Source organism: Tamandua tetradactyla, chromosome 4 (assembly GCF_023851605.1).
Source record: "Tamandua tetradactyla isolate mTamTet1 chromosome 4, mTamTet1.pri, whole genome shotgun sequence".
In the NCBI taxonomy this organism is placed as follows: domain Eukaryota; kingdom Metazoa; phylum Chordata; class Mammalia; order Pilosa; family Myrmecophagidae; genus Tamandua; species Tamandua tetradactyla.
The window spans coordinates 56,248,149-56,258,324 of record NC_135330.1 but is presented as its reverse complement, the minus strand read 5'-3'; the positions used below and the strand labels follow the sequence as shown (position 1 = coordinate 56,258,324).

General features: G+C 36.5%; 1 long non-coding RNA gene across 1 annotated transcript in view; it reads right to left on the bottom strand.

The window, feature by feature from the left end:
• Positions 1–3,759: 3,759 nt before the first annotated feature.
• The window catches only part of LOC143678973 (uncharacterized), a 48,344-nt gene continuing 41,927 nt past the window's right edge, over positions 3,760–10,176 (bottom strand). Inside the window, exons 3-4 of the long non-coding RNA XR_013173507.1 lie at positions 4,270–4,413; positions 3,760–3,850 (exon numbers count right to left, since the gene is read on the bottom strand). This is a non-coding gene — a long non-coding RNA (uncharacterized LOC143678973). The remainder of the gene's footprint in view (positions 3,851–4,269; positions 4,414–10,176) is intronic.

The following is a 10,176-nucleotide window of genomic DNA, read 5'->3' as shown; positions in this document are numbered from 1 at the left end:
ACAGCGGCGGGCTCCACTCCAAGGTGTAGTTCTGCAAAACCAGGCAGAACTGGTTTCTAATTTTTCTCAGTGTCTAAACATACATTTACAGATTTATTCAAGAAAAATAGTTTAAACAGTCCCCTTACTCTTTTGAATGTATCCATACATGAATCATGCATGTATTCATACATGGCTAAAGAAATAGATGTTTTCTGTATTTAGTGTTTTAAAGAGCACTGATGTTTTACAAACACTCAGTATATGTAAGAAGAGAAACAGAGAGGCAGAGAATTTTTGCTAGTGAATATTCTTATGAATACATCCCTTGTGCTCACTGCTCTCTCTCTCTTCACCACTCCAATTGGTTTATATGAGTTGGATGGAAAGGCTTCCTTTGTGTTAGTCTTTGGGTAAACAAAAACCTTGAAGTGTCTTTGAGATGCTTTCTAGTCTGGACTTTCTCTTATGCTGTCAGTTGTTTCTACTTCCTACACTATACCCACCATACGTGCTCTAGAAGATAGGCTATGGCTTCTGTCAGGTGACACTTTAGTAATATTGATATTAATATTGTTACTGATGCTTAATGTTATTAATGCTGATGATGTCAAAGCTAATACTAATATATCAACATTGTTGATATGAATATTTAATATTACTATTATCAGTGTTAATGCCTAGAGTTTTTGTTGGCATGTTTTTTGAAGTATCTGATAGAACTTTTCTCAATCTTAGGGGCCCATGGTCTTCTTATAGTGATGTCTCTCATGGATCCCACTGCTTTCCAAAGCTGTGAAAGAAAGGAGGAAAAACAGGTTTGAGGGAAATTCTCACTATCAAAACTTACATTAGCCAATGGCCCACTTGCTCTAATTTATTTTAGTTTTTTTTTTTATATGTATATATACAAGTAGTTCCCAGGGGAAATTCCCTTTTGATGGAAATACTGTAAAATATGAAAGTATGTGCCCTTGGAATCCTTCATTTTTCTTCTTCCATAGCTCATTCTACCTTTTGGGTCCTTTGAAGCTTTTCTCCTTTACCTGTAATGAATGAAGCCCACCACCTGTATTTCTTAATCCCAGTTACTCATGAATTCCAAATATAAATATCATTTTATGAGCTCTCTCCCTTTCCAACTTTGATAGCATTCAATACGCAGTTCTTACTTGCTACCTCGTATTAAAGTTATTGATATACATTACACCAGTTGGGCTACACCCTGACTAAAAATTACATTTTCAGGGCGGGCCACGGTGGCTCAGCAGGCAAGAATGCTTGCCTGCTATGGCAGAGGACCCGGGTTTGATTCCCGGTGCCTGCCCATGTAAAAAAGAAAGAAAAAAAGATTACATTTTCAAGTGGCCTTCTTTATAATGGGTTCATGCCCACGGGAATAAGATTAGGATTAAGAACATGTGCTTTAGGGGGTACATAATTCCGCACATCGTATATGCACACATACCTGCATGAACATGCAACAAAAAGACTTTAAAAGCCAGAATGAGCTCACGTGCCCCTGAGACTACTGAGAAGGAGGATGAGAGGGACAAAGACTTAGGTCGATTCTGTATAGTTTTTCTTTGGGTCACAGACTCCTTTGGAGAATATAATAGCTATTATTGCCCTTACTCTAAACAATGAGCATAAACTCAAATTTTTGCATATAATTTGATGAATTCATGAAGTTTCTGAAGCCAGGTTAATAATTCCTGATATCCTCTATTTTTAGAATCATAGAGAGAAAGTTTATATACCTTATAATTTCAGTGGGGCTTTTGCATGTGTTATTTTTTTTTTTAAGTAAGAACCCAAGTTCTCGTAACACTGAGAAAATTTGCAGCAGAATTTTAGGCCTTTGAGACACTTGTATGGATTTTGGACAGCAGGAGTAGCATATGAGAAAAGATGGTGACTTAAAATTAGTGAAAATGTTGCTGTATAGATTTAAGGCTCCAACTCAAGTTTGAAATAACATTTATAATATAGGCTTTGAACACAAGAACTTAACTTTCTCTAACATTTTTCAGAAGCCTGGGTGTAGAAGCAGTGAAAACAATTGAGTTGATCTAGGATTTAAGAATGGTGCAATACTAAGCGTTCAAAAAGTCTGGGAAAGAGAAACTTGAAGAAACCGTAGGCTATATTAGTGAAATGATTGTGAAATCAAGAATGGATAGGGAAGGAAATAAAGAAGATGGAGGTTTCAATAATACATATATAATTTGTAAATAAATACACATATATTAGAAGTGTGTGCTGAAATTTTCTTACTAGTAGGAAGTTATAAAAAGATAGAGGGCATATTTGCAGTGCTTTACAGCATGAGTGATTAGGTGGTCTTCATTACATAACCTAATTTCTCTAAGCCAAAATTTAAGCATTTGTTAATTGGGAAAATTAAAGAAACTACCTGTGAGCTGGACTACTGTATCAAAATTCTCAGTAAAAGTTCATCATCGCCATCAAATCAACTGCAGACTGTGGCAGGACTGAAGAACAATTTTATCTGAAAGAAGATATTGGAGGAATGGATTGGAGGAAAAGTTGAATCATAAGGTTGATTTCAGAAGAGAGACTGTATCAAATAAATTATTTCAGAATATGGTTTAAGAGTAAAATCATAAGCTAGAAAGAAAAGATATTGGAGTCATGCAGTCAAATATGAACAGTTAAGCAGTGAGTGGGAGGTATATCAACTATTTGAGAATTCTTGGCCTCTTTTAGACTATATAAATAAATTTCCTCCTAAATTTTTTGTAATGGATTTAAGTTCCTAACCTTTTTTATCTTATTGTTTTTATTCATATTCATCAATCCTATTGTTATATCAATTAATCACTTTGCAGACATTAAGCTTGAGGAAATGACGGAGGTCAAAAGGCAAGAAGCATGAAACACCACATTGCATTATGCTAGCCTGACACATGCCTGGTTAATATAGAATGATGACAATGAATTATTTCTGATAGTCATTATAATTAAAAACAGCACACTTTTCAAGGTTCCAAGCAGAAGTGCACTGAATTCTTATGAACCCCAACTGTTCAGTTCAGGAAAAGGTTAAGCTTGACATTGTTCTCTGAGTTAGCTCACTAGGCCCTAATTACAGTAATAGATATTATTTTGCAAACTTGGAGAAAGTTCATTTATACGACAGATCCAAGAATCAAATGCTTTTATTATCTCTTTTCATTTTGTCTTTCAAACACTGACTTCAAACAACAGAAATAAGAAACAATTATGGAAAATAGTTTAAGGAGAGGAAATACTGCATTCTTTTTCCAATTTATATTATTAATTGCATGAGCCTATATTGATTCAGGCAAAGCTAATTTCTTTTTAAAATTTAACTCTTGACAAAGTAGAGTATGTGAACAGTCTAAGGTAATAATTTATTTTACCAAAAAATGTTTCCAGTGCTATGTTGATGCAAAGCTCTTAAATTTAATAAATGGATGGACTTGTTTCTAGAAAGATACATTTTACATTATAAATTGAAGACTTTTTTGCATTTGTTCATACAATCTGAGAATTGTCGTTGTTCTTTTTAACACATAACTATAGAAATAGTGTTGAACTTTAGGTATAGCATCCAAAGATTTGTCTAAACCCAAAGAGGCAGATATAGGTTCATATTCATAAAGGTGTATTTTATGCTTGGGGATTCAAATACATGATTCCCCCCAGCAGGGAGAACATCACAGTGAGTCCTTCCCACAGGGAGGCTGAAGACGCACAGGACTGCTTGGACAAAACTCTTTCCCACCTGTTTTTGCAACTTCCGTCCACAAACTGTCCCAGACAGGAAATAAATACATTTTGCAACTTCTCTTCTCCTTCTCCTTCTTTCTCCCTTTGTTCGGAGCTTGATATAAAGCAAAAGGATTTCCCGTAAATTATTTATGAAATCACAGAACCTGTCATGTTTACTTGAATAATTTTATTCACCATAAATAGAGACTAGCTAAGAAAGAGGAAGGGGTAGGTAATGTGTGCAAACATCTTGGTTTTAATATGTGGTTATGCTCTGACAGCTTCCATTAATCTTTGTAAGGCCCATGTAATAGGTCATCTGGTGTCACCCTGATGTTATTTTAAAACCAATGTGAAGATTCACATTTATCCCAAACCAGATCAAATCAAAACAAAACCCCAAATCTGATGCTAAACCCTTAAAAAGTAATATTGATATTTACAATAGATTTCTTGGAGGGGATGGGGAGACTAATAAGGGATCTACTTGACGAATCCTAGAGAATGATTTCAACATTTCTTTTTACACACCTGTCTCTTTCTTCCAGGGTTCCATTTTTTTAGCATCCCTCATATCTCTGTGTCTCTTACTCCTTTAGGTTGAAATCCACTATCAAAATCCTGTATTAGATGTCTGACCTTGGACAATTTCCTTAACCTTGTTGGTTTCAGTATCTGTAAAACAGAGACTTAATAATAAGTACTTCATGGTGTTGTGTTGGGCATTAGGTGTGTTAATAAATAACTTAGAATAATGCCTGACACATTACAAAAGCTTATTATATTAGTTTCTATTATTATTAATATTATTGGTATATTAGTTATTCTGGTGGTGGTATATAAGCGCTTTACAAATATACAAGATTAAGTCAATGTTAATACCTTAAAGGGGAGTTTAGGCTTTGGGTGACATCTCAGCTCAGAGAACTTGAATGGTAATTTTGTTTATTTCAATCTGCTTTAAGCTTATTGCAGTTTTACTCTTAAATTTTTGCACTTAAAAGAGTTCATTATTCTAGCTCAATTTGAATATTTTGTTTCTGGGTTTTAGTTCTCTTTAGCTTCTTCCATTTTTTTTTTTTGTTTCATCTTAGTACTTATTTTTTCTAGTTTTTTTTAAATTCTCTTCTTTCTCTGCCTTTTATTTCATCTCAATATTTATTTTTTCTATTTTTTAGCAATTCTTTTCTTTCTCTGCTTTTTATAACTTATCTTTTAACTATCTCTTATCTGTCTACCTATTGATCTATCTCTGATATTTCAATTGTTCTTCACATGCTTTATGGTATTATAAAAATATTTTAAAACTGTAATAATGGTTGTGCGTTTTAGTTTGTCCTCCAGAACAACTAGTGAATAACCAGAAACAGTACAGAACAGCTCCTGGGGCCACGTTAGTGACCAGACACACAGCATACCCCAGTTTGGACCAGATGGACTGGCTGCAAGCACCCAGAACCGTGAGTTCCCAAAGCTGTGGCAGCTGGCGCCCCTCCCCAACGGTGGCTTCCCAGAAGGGAAAGGAAAGGAAATTTACCAGCATCAGGGACTGAGCCCAACCAAACGCCAATCGTGGAATTAATTAACATGACTACTAAAAGTAGGCCCATAGCTCAGGTGAACCTGGTCAAAGCAGAGGTCACTCATTTTTGCCCCAGTGTGAAGAAGGCAGGGCTGATGGAAAAGGGGGAAAAAAAAAAAGAAACAGAAGTTTTTGTGGCTGTGTTTCTACAAAGACTTGACTGCCTTTGGATACAGTGGCAGGGTTCCTCAGGCTGCAACTGCCCCAGGCATAGGCAGAAACAAGCTCGTTTGAGGGCTTGTCTAGAGCCTGTGCCTTCCCCAGGGGAGGGGTGAAGCCCAACTCAGGTAGAATCCCTCCCTCAAGGAATTCAGACACCAGGGCTTGGTAATTTGAAGCCATTAAAACCAGCCTACAATCTCTCCTCCATCTCCACCACACCCCCAGCAGGGACAGTCTGCCAAAGTTAAAGGTACCACATCATCTTATGCTGGTGGGACCTGCAGGCAGACAAGCACCACATACTGGGCAGTATAAGAAAAACAGAGCCCAGAGACTTCATAGGAAAGTCTTTCAACCTGCTGGGTCTCACCCTCAGGGAAAATTGACACAGGTGACTCTTTCCTCCTGATAGGAGGCCAGTTTGGTCTGGGAAAATCCAGCTGGGGTCTATAATACCTAAGTAGACCTTCCTCAGGTTGGGCGAGGGTGGGTGGGGGGGTGGGGTGGGGGTGAGGGGTGGGGTGGGTGGGGTGGGGGATGGGGGGCGGGGAGGCACCATACAAGCAGGGTAAGAAACAAGAAAACAAGAACTGAAAAATTCTCCTCTGTTAAACAAAACCTAAGCTAGAGGTCCAGAAAGAGCTGAACTGAATGTCAAAGAGCAAACAGACAGCAAATTCATCCAGCAAGAAAACCCTAGGTAAAAGAAGTGAAACAATCTCCAGAATAAACTAATTAAGGTAATTAAATGCCTAGATGCCAGCAAAAAATAACAAATCACACTAGGAAAATTGAAGATATGGCCCAGTCAAAGGAACAAACCAACAATTCAAATGAGATACAGGAGCTGAAACAATTAATTCAGAATTTATGAACAGACATGGAAAACCTCATCAAAAACCAAATCAATGAATTGAGGGAGCATATAAAGAAGGCAAGGAATGAACAAAAAGAAGAAATCGAAAGTTTGAAAAAACAAATCACAGAACTTATGGGAATGAAAGGCACAGTAGAAGAAATGAAAGAAAAAACAATGGAAACCTACAATGGTAGATTTCGAGAGGCAGAACATAGGATTAGTGAACCGGAGGATGGAACATCTGAAATCCAACAAGAAAAAGAAAATATAGGGAAAATAATGGAAAAATATGAGCAGGGAGTCAAGGAATTGAATGACAATATGAAGTGCATGAATATACGTGTTGTGGGTATCCAAGAAGGAGAAGGGAAGGGAAAAGGAGGAGAAAAACTAATGGAGGAAATTATCACTGAAAATTTTCCAACTCTTATGAAAGACTTAAAATTATAGATCCAAGAAGTTCAGGGTACCCCAAAGAGAATAGATCCAAATAGACATACTCCAAGACATTTACTAATCAGAATGTCAGAGGTCAAAGAGAAAGAGAGAATCTTGAAAGCAGCAAGAGAAAAGCAATCAATCACATACAAGGGAAACCCAATAAGACTATGCATAGATTTCTCAGCAGAAACCATGGAGGCGAGAAGACAGTGGGATGATATATTTAAATCATTAAAAGAGAAAAACTGCCAACCAAGAATTCTATAACCAGCAAAATTGTCTTTCAAAAATGAAGGAGAAATTAAAACATTTTCAGACAAAAAAATCACTGAGAGAATTTGTGACCAAGAGACCAGCTCTGCAAGAAATATTAAAGGGAGCACTAGAGACAGATACGAAAAGATGGAAGAGAGAGGTGTGGAAAAGAGTGTAGAAAGGAAGACTAAAAGTAAAGGTAAAAACAAGGAAAATTAGATATGACATATAAAATCCAGAAGGCAAAATGGTAGAAGAAAGTACTACCCATGCAGTAATAACACTAAATGTTAATGGATTGAACTCCCCAATCAAAAGACGTAGACTGGCAGAATGGAATAAAAAGCAAGACCCATCTATATGCTGTCTCTACTCAAAGGACATGAGGGCAAGGACACAAATGGACATTCACACATCAGTGTTTGTAGCAGCATTGTTTACAATTGCCAAGAGATGGAAATAGCCAAAATGTCATCAACAGATGAGTGGCTGGACAAACTGTGGCATGTACATATGATGGAATGTTGTGCAGCTGTAAGACAAAATAAGGTTATGAAGTATGTAACAACATGGATGGAACTTAAGGACATTACGATGAGTGAGATTAGCCAAAAACAGAGGGACAGATACTGTATGGTCTCACTGATATGAACTGACATTGGTGAATAAACTTGGAATATTTCATTGGTAACAGAGACCATCAGGAGATAGAAATAGGGTAAGACATTGGGTAACTGGAGCTGAAGGGATACAGATTGTACAACAGGATTGAATGTAAAAACTCAGAAATGGGCAGCACAATACTACCTAATTGTAATACAATTATGTTAAAACACTGAAAAAAAACCTATAAATAATGGTAATGCTTGCTCACATGCACTGATTACTTTCTATTTGTAAGACCCTGGTTAGGCACCACACATGAATTATCTCATTAATCTTCACTACAGTCCTTCAAAGTAAGTATTATTCTTACTTCCATTACACAAATAAAGAAATTAAGACCCAGACCATTTGTAAGTGCTCAAGGTACACAGCTAGTAAATGAAGGAAATGGGATTTTTAGTACTCTTGCCTCTGTTTTATTGTATTAATTATACTTGTTTAAAGATCTAATTTATCCTCTTATTTTAGAGTGTTATTTTTTTATTACCTTAGCTATTTTCTAGCTAACAATGTCAAGCAAGTTAGTCATTGGGGTAGTATTGTGGAATTGCTTACATGCTAATATGATCTATTAGAAGTATATATTTTTCTAGTTGGTGCTGCAGTGACCATTCTCAGATCTTTCACTGTGATAGAGTGGAAAAAAGCATGGAATTTGGGGTCAGATATGGCCTGATAGCATGCTACAGGAGAATCTTTATTATTTGAAAATTGCTCCAAATCTTTGTAGGGCAGTCCAAATCATCTTCAGGCTTTTTCTTGCTACATTTAATTCCTCTCCCTGATTCTACAAATAGTTTCCTCCTCCATTGGTGCTTTAGTTTAAAAAGCCTGAAGATGACATTTCTACCATCAATCAGGTTGGAACCATTCTGTCCTTGCCCATGAGAACTAGAGTTTTGCTACTTTGGTGTAAAGTGAATTAGTTGGCATTTACAATCCAATGTAATTCTAAACTCTGTAAGGCTGACTGTTTCATTTTTAAAAATCCAGTGTATTTTCTAGAGTGAGCTGCTGCTCCTGGAATGCAGCTGTGTAGGATCCCAAATGTAACATGCCTTCTATGCTGATTTGAATCTGTTATGTACCTCCAGAAAAGCCATGCCTTTTAATCCTCATTTAATATTGCTGGGTAGGATCATTTTATTGTTTTCATGGAGATGTGACCCACCAACTGTGGGCGGTAACTTTTTATTAGATAATTTCCATGGAGATGTGTCTTCACCTGCTCATGGTGGGGTTGCTTACTGGAACCCTTTAAGAGGGAACCTTTCTGAAAAAAGCTTTAGAGCCAACAGAGCACACACAGCCAGAGACCTTTGGAGATGCAGAAGGAAAACGTTCCCTGGGAAGATATTTAAAACAAGGAGCCAGAGACCCCAGCAGATACCATCCATGTGTCTTCCCAGATGACAGAGATCTTTCTTGAACCAGGAAAGGTATCTTTCTCTGGATGCCTTAGTTTGGAATTTTTTTTTTTTTTTTTTTGCTGGGACTTTGCAAATTTTTAATTAGAGAAGTTTTAGGTTTACACAAAAATCATGCAGAAAATGCAGTTCCATACTCCACACCCAACCCCTACCTCACATATACAGGTTTTCCCTTTTATTATAACAGTTTACATTAGTGAGGTAACTTTGGTACAATTGATGAAACATTATTGTAATTATACTACTAATTATAGTCCATAGTTTATATCAGGGTTCACTGTGTTTCTTGCACAATCCTATGGTTGTTTCTTTAAAAACTTTTTTCCATTAATATATAAACAACCTTACATTTCCTCTTTTAATCACATTCAAATATATAGTTAAGTGCTGTTAATTACTTTCACAGTGTTGTGTTACCAACACTGCCATTCATTACCAAAATTTTGCCATCATCCCAAATAGAAATTCTGGAACTGTTAAGCATTCATTTCCCATTATTCCCTACCCCCACCTCAGCCTCTGGTACCATATATGCTAGTTTCTGAGTCTCTGAATTTGTTCCTTCTAATTATTTCATATCAGTGAGATCATACAATATTTGTCCTTTGTCTCTGAATTATTTCACTCAGTATGATGTCTTCCAGGTTCATCCATATTGTCCCATAATTCAGAACTTCCTTCCTTTTCATAGCTGAATAATATTTCACTGTATATTTATCCACTCATCTGTTGGTGGATACCTGAATTGTTTGTAGCTTTTGGCTTTTATGAATAATGCCACTATGAGCATCAGTGTGCAAATATTTGCCCAAGCCCTGCTTTCAATTATTTTGGGTAAATACCCAGAAGTGTGATTGCCTGGCCATATAATATTTTTATACCTAGCTTTCTGAGGAACTGCCAAACTGTCTTCAATAGCAGCTGCACCATTTTACATTCCCATCAGCTATGAATAAGTGTTCTTATTTCTCCATATTCTCTCCAACACTTGTTTCATTTTTCCTGTTTTTTTAATAGTAGCCATTACTAGTAGAAATTTCTAG